Source organism: Panthera uncia, assembly GCF_023721935.1.
Source record: "Panthera uncia isolate 11264 chromosome C1 unlocalized genomic scaffold, Puncia_PCG_1.0 HiC_scaffold_4, whole genome shotgun sequence".
NCBI classification, from domain to species: domain Eukaryota; kingdom Metazoa; phylum Chordata; class Mammalia; order Carnivora; family Felidae; genus Panthera; species Panthera uncia.
The window spans coordinates 26,357,043-26,368,934 of NW_026057585.1; the positions used below are offsets into that span (position 1 = coordinate 26,357,043).

At 42.8% G+C, this 11,892-nt stretch overlaps 1 non-coding gene across 1 annotated transcript; it reads right to left on the reverse strand.

Annotated features, from left to right (window-relative positions):
• Nucleotides 1–9,081: 9,081 nt before the first annotated feature.
• On the reverse strand, nt 9,082–9,166 carry TRNAR-UCU (transfer RNA arginine (anticodon UCU)). Its single transcript is given in 2 exon segments — nt 9,082–9,117; nt 9,130–9,166. It is a non-coding gene; the product is annotated as a tRNA-Arg (tRNA).
• Nucleotides 9,167–11,892: the final 2,726 nt, after the last annotated feature.

Here is an 11,892-nt window from a genome sequence, read left to right on the forward strand (position 1 = left end):
GATGTCTGATGAGAGGCCATACTTGGCTGTCAAGGATCCATGGCAGTTTTAAAAAGAAAAGGGGGGGGGGTGGTTGAGAGCTATATAGAAAAGTTTAATAAAAACTTGAGTAACTGAGATATATTTATGGGATTCCCACTTTTAGAAACAGTAAGTTACAAGAAAACAAATGAAAAAAAAATGTTAATACCATTTCTGAGGTATGTATAGGTACTTTTTCCATTCAGTTTCTCCATTACAGACAACTACCGTTCAGAGTAATAACCTAGGACATTTTATTGGAAGTTTTCAGTAAGGACTGAAACAAAAAATGCATTCTAAATAGCTGTTCCCCAAGCATCTGACCAATTAAAATGTAAGATGCAGGTCTTCTCATTATTACATAAGCTAAAATGAGGAAGAAAGGTTTCTAGTTTTAAAAGTGAAGAAGGAATGCTTCCGATTAATAGCTTCCAAGAAGCAGAGTTAATAGCATGACCTGTTATTAACTATCCTAGCAGATCAGTGTTGTATCAAAGAAATGAAACCTCAAAACGAGCTAGGAGATATGAAGTTAGATAACAGTGGAGAGTTCCTGACGTGGAAAAAACGTGATTAGTAAATACATCAACAGTGACGAAGGCAAAATTATTTTAGGTACAGGTGATGGGTGGTGCATAGTGTATGTTCCAGTTATCGCTGTGTAACAAATTACCCCCCAAAGCTCAGTGACTCCAAACAACCACTGTGTTTTTATAAATCATGATTTGGTGGGTCAAGGCGTGGCTGGGTGATTTGGGCTCCACATGGTATTAAGATGAGGTGACTCTGGTATTCAGCTAGTAGCTGAGTAGATCTGGATGGTTCAAGATACTTCCCTAACATGTTAGCACCTTATAATGTTCTCTTTTGGGCTCAACGCATAGTATTTAGGAAATTCTCCCTACCTGCCTCCTTCCTACTCACCCCTCCGGAGGAAAAAGGATTGAAGTGAACCCAAGATACTGGGCTCTATCTTTATAAGTGAAGAGAATTGCTGTATTAACAAGTCTGAAAACATGCAGTCACTCTTGCCCTGTTAGAGTACAGGTCTGCCTCCTCTCTTCCAGGGAAGATGGGAAACTGGAGTTGGGGCTATTCTGAGCCTCACTTTCTCTACTAAAAGTAGGGGATGATGGGAATGTAAATTATTCCCTCACAATTTAGCTGAGAAGTCCTTCAGTGTCCCCAGCTGTGCGATGAGTGGTACTTTCCCTCCCATGGGCTTTTCTTATGGTTACAACCAGGATTACAAAGGAGGGACTGGTAGGGCTCAGGCACCAAATCTGACCTCAGACCCCATGCAACATACTGAAATTCTGACATCTTGTTCATTAAGGGGAGAAAAAGTGAAATATGGATATGAAAACTATGGTTAGATTTGGTTCCAGTTACCATGAGAATTTTAGTTACCATATGCAGTGAAGAATATTACAAATGATGAGAAGGTGTTTTCCTCGACCTTTTTAAATGATAGGAAAGAAACATGTGCTTGTAGTCACCCGTGTGAAAAGAAATGTATGAAGTTTTGTTCAGTCTCATTCTCTCCTACACCTACTCCTCCACCCTCCATAGAGTAACATGCTAAAGTAAACACAAAAAAGACACACATTGTGGTTAGACTTTCTAGATATTAATGTTAGCGTATTATCAGCAAGACTTATTTTTTCCCTTAAATGTATGTATGTATGTGTGTGTGTACTCAGATTTATACACATAGACGTTGCCAAAATAGCAATGAACATTGAGAAGAACAAGTCCTAGCTTAATTCCGGAATGTGAAGCTCATCAAAACCTTGGCTAATTTGTCTAACGTCTGCCCTTCCAGCCAAATCTGCCACTACTTCCGACTTGAGCTTCGGCAAAAGTTCATCTCAGCTGCCTTGATATAGAGGGGAGTTAAATTTTTAGGTAACTGTATATGTGTGTACATACAAAACATATATAATAATTTAGGTAACCTCAGGTAAACCTACGAAGTAGATGTTACTATTATCGTCATTATGTAAGTTAAGAAACAGGCACAGCCAGGGGCGCCTGGGTGGCGCAGTCGGTTAAGCGTCCGACTTCAGCCAGGTCACGATCTCGCGGTCCGTGAGTTCGAGCCCCGCGTCAGGCTCTGGGCTGATGGCTCGGAGCCTGGAGCCTGTTTCCGATTCTGTGCCTCCCTCTCTCTCTGCCCCTCCCCCGTTCATGCTCTGTCTCTCTCTGTCCCAAAAATAAAAACGTTGAAAAAACAAAATTTAAAAAAAAAAAAAAAAAAAGAAACAGGCACAGACAGCTTAAGAAGTAACTTGCCTAAGGTCACAGAGCTAGTAAGTGTAACTCTTGTCACACTTGTATTTTAGCCTTGCACTATAACTATCTGCATACCTGTTTCCACATCACCAACAAAATCTGCTGAGCTTTGTTCCTTTCTTTACTAGTTACGGAACACATAATTTGTAGCTGAGAATGTGGCTACCTGGAAAAAGAGAAAAAAAGCTATGATTCTCACCTTTCTATGGGATGTGAGTGAAAACAGTATGTGCAACTTCTGGGAAGTGTCCCTGAGATGAGTGAGCTTGGAGTGGGACTCTGTCCCTTTATTTTCTCCCCACTAACTAGTATGTTGACCTGATGGCAGGAGAGGAGCAATCTTCTCGGAACATCAGGAGGAGGCTGCATTTTAAGGTGAAAGAATAAAAAGGAGCCTGGGTGTCTCTTGGTCCAGTAGTTGCCACTGCCTGATCTTTCACCTGAGGAAGACACCTCTGTCTTGCTAAATGCATTGTTTGAGTTTCCTGCCACTCACAGCCAAAGCCAATCCTAATTAATGGGACTATCGATCCATGGCTCCCTGCCCCACACTAGGGTGAACTCTTAAGAAAATGCACTCTATCTCACTCACCTTTGTATGTCTTTCCTACGTGGTTCTTTATGCTAGTACTCAATAATATAAATCAAATTGAGGATGAATGAGATTATAAAATATTTCTTAATATTTTATATTAAGATGGAGAAAGCCCCAGATCAGGAGGAAGCTGAATGAAACCACTCCCAGCCTCTGGTCTTTCAAGTCTTTATGGACCACAGGCAGCAGTAGGATGAGAGTGTCTCCACCCCTTCAGGCAACTCCTTCTTTGTCAATACCTTCCTGGAGTCCTGGGTGTGTGGGGCAGAGCTGGAAAAGAGCACAAAGAAAATAGGTCTTCAAAAATGAACACCTTTGGTTTTCCCTTGACCTTCATGCTTGTATCCCCCTCTCTTCCTACCTGCCTTAGAAGAGCAGATATTTTCCCATCATCTCTAGGCTACTCTTTTCATCTTATTCCTGATGATCTTTGCATCTTAATTTAAGATGCAAGTTTAAGAACTAAGATCTTTGCATCTTAATTTTCTCATCTGTAAAACGGGGATAATCATTACTTGCTAGGATCTGGGGAGTAATTAAATGGTGAGGGCTAAACTGGTTGGCATAAGCAGTTGTCTGGAAAACTGCTAGACGTTTGCTTTTTCCTCTTGACTCCCTTCTCTAGAGGCACCTTGCTCCATCAATTCTTGGAGAGAATACTTCCTCCTAGTTTTCTTCCTACTTCTCTGGCTACCCTTTCTTGGACTCTTTGAAAACCTCATTCTTTGCCTATCCATCAAATGCCTGTGTTCTGGGTTTCTCCCCACACCACCCCTAGTTCCAGCCTCCATCGGTTTTTTTTTTTAAGTTTATTTATTTTTGACAGAGAGAGAGAGTGCGCACGCGCATGAGTGGGGGAGGGGCAGAGAGAGGGAGACACAGAATCCAAAGCAGGTTCCAGGCTCTGAGCTGTCAGCACAGAGCCCGACACAGGGCTTGAACTCACAGACCACGAGATCATGACCTGAGCCGAAGTCGGATGCTCAACCGACTGACTCACCCAGGCGCCCCAGCCTCCATCATTTTCGTACCTAAACAACTCAAAGTGCCTTGAACTGGTCTTCCAGCTTCCAGTCCTGCACTGTTCCAGCCAGGTATCCACACTATAGCCAGAGTGGGGACAGAAAGCACACATTGAATAGTCACACTGCTTCCTACCTAAAAAGCTGTTCAGTGGTTTCCCACTCACTACCTTTTCTGTCAAGTCCACAGTCCTTAACATGTTTGTATAAGACCTTCAGGACACAGTACCTGCTGGAATCACTGTAAAGAGATACTTTGTTTACATGTTTCTCCACTCTTAACAGGAGGAGCTCCTAAACAGTGTACTTATGCCTGAGATCCAGCATATAGTAAAATGTAAGTAGTCAATAAATGTTGGATGAAGTTCAGAAAATCTTTAATGGATAAGTAGTATCACAAGGCTGCCTATATGAAAGTGATCTAGGGAACAGACAAAATGGTTTTTTTCCCCTTCATCATTAACATTAGGTTTTGTTTTTGTTGTTTTTTCTTTTGCTTTACCCTTTCAAAACTTAACTTTTTTATTACAAGGATAAGATAGACTTCATATGAAAAAATTCAAACATTACAATGAGATATAAAAAAAGAAGGCCCACCCCCCCCCATATCACTGTTCTTCCTGTTCCAGCATTGTTAACTGCATATGATTCCAGAAATTTTCTACGCACATACAACCACAGTAATACACATTATTACTATTATTATTAGCATTATTTAGCCCAAGAGAATCATATTAAACATGCTCATTTTCATATTGGCTTTCTTCATATAATCTTGGATATTTTTCCATAGTATACATAAATCTTCCTCGTTTTGTAAAGGTCTGCATTGTATTCAATTATATGGCTCTACCATACTTGCTTCAAACAGTTAAATTGTTTTTTAAATTTTTCAATTGAAGTATAGTTGGCATAGATTAGTTTCAGGTGTACAATATGGTGATTTGACAATTCCATACATTAAGCAATACTCACCATAATAGGTGTAGTTACCATCTGTCACCATACAAAGTTAATACAATATTGACTATATTCCTTGTGCTGTACTTTTCATCCCTGTGACTTATTTTATAGCTGACGTTGGTACCTCTTAACATCCTTTACCTATTTATCGCCCATCCTCCCACCCCCAACAACCACCAGTTCATTCTGTGTATTTAGGAGACTGCTTCTGTTTGTTTTCAAACACTTCACTATTGATAGACATCTAGGTCATTTCCAGTTTGGGGCCATTCTAAATAATGCTGCATTTATGGTATATAAACAAATGTCAATCTTTCTAAATATGCAAAAACTGCAAAATACTAGAATACCAAAATAAATACACATCACAACCAAGTAGGATTCACTTCAGGAATGCAAGAAGGGTTGAATATTAGAAAATCTCTCAATATACTGCACAATATTATAGATCAAAGGAGAAAAATCTCCACAGATTACTGACAACTAGGTATAGTTTCTTAATGTGATAAAGTGTGTGTGTGTCTGTGTGTGTGTGCACGCCAACCCCAAAAGCTAGCATCATGCTTAGTGGAGAAGCATTCCTATAATGATCGGAAACAGGACGACTCAGTCTACTGTCACCATTATCACAAAAATGAACATTTTCTAGAGATACTAGCAGATGCTATTACAAGAGAAATAATAATGAGGCATAAAAAACAGAAAGATAATACTATAATTATTTGTGGGTGATAGATTTCCAAAAACCACAATGTAGTTAACTGAAAAAACTTTTCCTTTTAAAAAAGTGAGATATAATTCACATACCATAACGTTCACCCCTTTAAAATGTGTAGCTCGCTGGGATTTTGTATATTCAGAGTTGAGCAATTGTCATCACTCATTCCAAAACATTTTTATCACTCCCAAAAAATCCCATTAAATACCCATTAGCAGTCACTTCATATTCCCCTTGTCCCCAGCACTTAGCAATAACTAATTTACTTCCTGTCTCAATAGATTTGCCTATTTCGAATATTTTATTTAAATGGAATCATATAATATGTGGTCTTATATGACTAGTTTCTTTTACTTGGCAGAATGTTTTCAAGATTTATCGATGTTGCAACATGAATCACTATTTCATTCCTTTTTATTGCTGGATAATAATATTCCACTGTATGGATACACCATATTTTGTTTATCCACTCATCACTTGATGGACATTTGGGTTGTTTCTACTTTTTGTCTATTAAGCATAATGCTGCTATGAACAATCGTACAAATTTTTGTGTTAACACAGGTTTCACTTCTCTAGGAGTGAGATTGCTAGGTTCTATAGTAACTCTGTACAAATTTTTGACTAACTGCCAAACTTTTTTCCAAAAAGATACCACCATTTTACATCCCCACTTCTCCACATCCTTGCCAATGTGTGTTATTGTCTGTCTTTTTTATTCCAGCCATCCTAGTGGATGTGAAGTGGTATCCCATGGTTTGGAACTGAAAAGCCATTTTAAATAGTAAAACAGTTCAATTAAGATGGCTACATATAAATTTATTATTTAAAATATCAAAATCCTTCTTATATACAAACAATAATCACTTAGAAAACATAATGGAATAAAAGACTCCAACAAAAAGGATAAAGTAGGAATAAAGTTAAATAATTCAAGATATATAATAGAAAACTTTTACATACTCCTGAAAAGCAACTGAACAAATGGAAAGGCATAGGTGTTCTTTTTTCCCTCCTTTCTGCTCTTAAATAGTAAGATTCAACATAATCAGTTCAATTCTCCCTATATTAATCTATATATAACATGACTCCAATAAAAATATCTCCTAAGATTAGAACCAGACTAGCTGTAACTAAAGCTCATGTGAAAAGGCAACGCAGAATTACGGTTTTACCCAAAGACCCAGGCTTCCTGGGTTCCCATCCTGGCATACTGCTTATTATTAGCTGTGTATTCCTGGTCAAGTTACTTAACCTCTCTGTTTCAGATGCCCCTTCCATGAAAGGGGATAATATCTACCTGGTAGAGTTGTCAGGAGGATTAAATGCCTTAAAATGCATAAAGCACTTAGAATAGTACCTGGTATATAATAAATGCTAAATAAGTGCTAGTTATTAACATTATGTGGGAAAAACAATTCAAGAATAGCTGAGGAAAAAATTTTCAAAAAATGTTATGAGAAAGGATTGGCCCCATTAGACATAAAAACAGCACAGTTCTGGTGAATCAGAATGAAGACAGATCAATGGAACAGAATAGAGAATCCAAGCACCCCAATGCAAGTGGAAATTTAGAAAATGATAAAATAGGCATTTCAAATAAATGAGTATAGAAAAGAAGAGTTAGGGTGTTCATTACCAGTGATTCTGGGACCAAATTCCCACCTTACCCTTGATACAAAAGTATATTCTGGATGAAATTAAAATTTAAGTATAAAAATAAAACCAGATAAAGCACTAAAATAAAACATAATGAAATTATTTAAGAATCTGAGTGCAGTATAACCCCAAACCTAGAAGCCATAAAGGAAAAGACTGATAAATCCAAATATATGAATTTCTGTAAGGCAATAAAATAAAATACTATATAGGAAATCAAAAGACAAATCAATTGAGAAAGAATAACTGTAACACATATAAACAAAGGACTGGTTTCCAGAATATGTAAAGAACTACAAACCAATACGAAAATGACCAACTATGCAATAGAAAAATGAACAAAACCTAAGAACAGATAAATAACAAAAAAGAAATACAAATCATTCCCCATATGAAAAAACGCTCAGCTTTCCCTCGTAATAAAAGACATGAATTGACACTACAACTAGAAACCATTTTTCACCTGTTTGATAACACATGGGTCTGTGAGAGTAAAGTGGGTACAATCTCTAGGAGAGCAATTTGGCAATATCTATCAAAGAATGAACAAACAAACCCTTGACCCAACAATCCAACTTCCTAGGAATCTATCCTATAGATATACTTGCACTTGTCTACATACAACAATGTAAGAACAAGCATGTTCACTGAAGCATTGTAACAGGAAAATATTTACACCTGAATTTCCAACTATTGAAGACTGTTAAATCATTACAATACATATGTACAATGGAACAAGGCAGGTCTACCTCTATTAATAAGTGAAAGAGCAAGTGTAGCATACTACCAATTGTATATCAACAACATCAACAGAGACAACAGATATAAAAATTGACATGTGCATAAAATAAATTTGAAAATATTTCCAAGAAACCATTTTCACTAATGGTTATAAAGAGAATTGAAAGGCTTGTAAGCTTATATAAAGCTTATAAAGAGAATTGAAAGGCTAAGGTATAGGAACAACAACGCTTACTTCTCTGTTTTTTGACAATTTTGGATTTTTAATTTTTTGCATCAAATTTGTTACAGTGAATTTTGAAAAGCCCATTCATTGATGTACTTTCATTTAGTGAGGTGGAACCCTAGTCACATGCAAACCTATGAGTTGTCAGAAGAGATGCAAGATAGCAATCCCTGCCTGGAGGAGCTGACAGGCAGAACGGACCTGGGACCTCTTAGCACTGGAATCCTGGGATTGAGGAGCGGGCGTTCTTACCAGAAATGCAGATTCCTGGGCCCCATCCCCAATCGACTCCATTCGAGGCCCTCAACGACGCCCAGGAATCTGCATTTCTGACAGGATCCTACTGGGGATTACGGTACGTGACAATTTTGAAGCCTCCGGGACTGGAAGGGCAGTCAGCCTGCACAGCGCAGGTCACGGTGTAGGCCCATTTTCTCATCCTTCCCGCGCCCTCCCTAGCGCTCACCGCCGCGCTCCGAGCTAGGGGTTGTCAGCACAGGAGCGTGGGGGACACTCCTCCAGAACAGCCGAGACCCGGGCCAACTTTGTGCCGAAATGGCGAGGCCTCGCTTGGGCCACCGGCCGGAGCCGTTCCTCCCAGGTCCTGGATCAGGTTCCGCTGTCAGCTGGGCCCAGATCCTGAGCCACAGAGCTGAGGAAGCGGGGCGGGGGGCGAGCGCACTGGCGCGAGCGGCTAGAGGTGGAACGGCCGCAGAAGCCCAATGCAGAAGGAGAAAGGACAGAGATGGAGAGGCAAGTTCAACCGTTTAGGGAAAAAAAATAACGGAGAGAGAAACGATGGGGTCAGAAAATAATTTCGGGGGGGAATCGGGAAAAACTGCGACTCCGCCGGGACTCGAACCCGGAACCTTTGAATGCCTTCAGCCTCTAGAAGTCCAATGCGCTATCCATTGCGCCACGGAGCCACCTGTTGGAGTCTTCGCGCATCTGCTGTGTTAAGCCAGAGGCGACGGCCCCGCGCCCTTCCCACCGCCCCCTGAGCCGTCCCCCCAGCCATCCGTCTGTCTTGCCGAGACCACGGTATTGCTAGCCTGGGTAGCGGCCACCAAACGTGAGCCGAAGGCGCCCGTCCTTCCCCAGCGGCCGCCTCACACGAGGTCGCCGAGCCCTGCGACTCCGCCGGGCCCCAGCCGGTCGGTCCGAGGGCTGCCAGAGCCGGGTCCTGGGCCTACGCGGGGCGCCGCCGTATCTGGCCGCTCAGGACAAATCACACCCTCGCTCTTCCTCCCCGGTCCCTTCCTGCCCCGAGCGCCCCCGCCTACCGGGTCTCTCCGGCGGCCGCTCCCGCCCCGCCCTGGCCCCGGCGACACGGAACCAGGCCGGCCGTTGCGCCGTTAAGCCGGGCCGGTAACGCCGGGCACTTACGTCGCACCTTTTAGCCGCCGATCTCGAGCGGCGGCCCCTCCCGGGTCCCTGGCTCTTCCCTGGCGGGCCGCGGCGACGTCTGTGTGCGTGCTTGTGCGTGTTTTATTTGCGCAGGGTTCGGTAAAACGGGGTTTGGGTTGCATTTCGCTCCCCACAGACCCAGAGCCGAATTTCTGAGGTATCCGGGCTCTGGTGGACTGAGGGGGGCGACGCGCCCCGCGCCTGGCATCCTCTGAGAGCTTGTCCGAGGGCCGGGAGCTGTGTCCGCGGGCGCCGGGCGGCCGCCCCCAGTCCGCGCCCCAAGACCACGCGGTTGCGTGGGCGGCAGCCGTGAGGGTGGCTGCGCGCGTGGGAGCGCCGGGAGCATGCGTGTGCGGGTGCGTGCGGCTGGAGGGCGCGCGCCCGAGCGCTGCCGCGGGGTTCCCGGGGCGGCGGGAGGCGGCCAAGCCAGTGGCTCCTCGGAATGGCGTGGTCGCCACGAATCAGGTGGGTGATTGGGGGGGGGGGGGGGGCTCAGTGCCCCAGTAGTCCCCAACAGCGCGACCCCGAAGCCACTTGAAATAGACAGTCTAAGTAAATACTGCGTGGTTGCTATGCAACCGCTGCAGACAAAACCCCAGGGCCTCCCTCTTCAATCAGTTTGCGGCTTTCCGAGCCCCGCCCACGTAGAAATTTCGGCTCTGCAGCTGTGCGCGCTCTTCAGGTCTGTCCTCGGCCCACCATTGCACCAAACCACCAGCAGCCACAGCTCACGCCATGCCTCACGCCATTCGTCCCTGCCTAGCATCATCAGGCATCAAAGCAGAGTAGTCTCTCAGTGTTCTAAAGAGGGAAAGAGCACCGTTAACTCCTCAACGGTGCTATGAGGCAGCTACTATTGTCCCCTTCAGAAAGAAGGGACACTGCAACTAAGAGAGGTTAAATTAATTGTGTAGGGACACCGAGCTAGTAAGTATCAAGAACTGTGAAGAATCTGAGATTTTACCCTCCTTGCAGGCTAACACATTAGCTTGCCACAGCTTCATGGGTGCTGACAGAGCACACGAGAGTACTGGGTCATAAATGAAAGACTTACAGCAAAAGCAGTGGCCGCAGTGTCAACATGTTTGTGTTGGGTTCCGAACCCCAATTCTCACAGGAATGAAGCAGATGGGCCCAGATGGATGCTTGCACACAAAATGGATTGCATTACAGGAGAGAAATGCTAAACTTGGGGAACCCACCATTTTATAGCAAGCAGTAAGCAAGACTGCTCTTTGTCCTATGGGAGACACCCTCAAGTTTGCTCACTGTAAGCACAACCCTGAGAAATGGCCCAAGTGAGCAGGCTTTTGCATCTTAGTGCAAGGATCCTTAGTGTGCAAGGATTCTGAGGGCCCATGGTTGCCTGTCTCTCCAAACAGTAAGTGGCAGGACCCTGATTGCTGTCAGGCCTGTTTCATTCCACCATAATATAAGTAACATTCCTTGACAACAAGCATTTTGTGTATAACATTGTTATGCCCTCTTTAATAAAGATTAATGAAATAAAATATGTCTTTGCAAGCATCAAGGAATTCTTACATGTGCAAAATTAGCCTGTAAAATAGAATATGACTTTAAATCATATTTACATAAATCTTTACTGAACTCTGCAATGTACCAGGCACTTGTGGCATCTGTCTTCACTGGTTCTTGGGGTTGAACATGGAGGAACAGAGGAAGAGACAGGTGTTCAGTGCCCCTGTGGAAACACTTTGCAGAGGAATTTTGTCTGGAGGTGTTGGTGCCAACTCTCAAATGATGAGTCATTGACATAAGTAACAATTCAGACTCATATATAAAAGTTCTGCGTAGGGGACATTGGGAAAGAGACAGCATGCTAGAGGATGATGTGTGTGTTCCTTATTCCACTTGATGAATCAAACAAAGAATTTTGGATATTTGATTCCTTTTACTAGTTGAGATCAAAGCTCCTTCTCCTGTCATGGAAAACACTACCAAGATACAGGGTTAGCAGACAGTGTGGGAAAATGAGGCTTGTAACAAACTCTGCTAGCAATCAAGGTTGTACTTTTTACCCCCTACAGTTAGAAGACTGGGAAAGCCACAGCGGAACAAGCTCTGTGTGTGTTCTATGACAATTAATAAGCGCTTTATAGTGAATCTAGCTTCAGAGACAGTAATGTTAGCACGTAAAGGGAATGAAAATGTGTATTTAGTTTCCATCTGAGAAGAAAGATTCAGTAGGTTTTAAGGTCTTAAGCCTTTCCTAACTTTAAAAGAT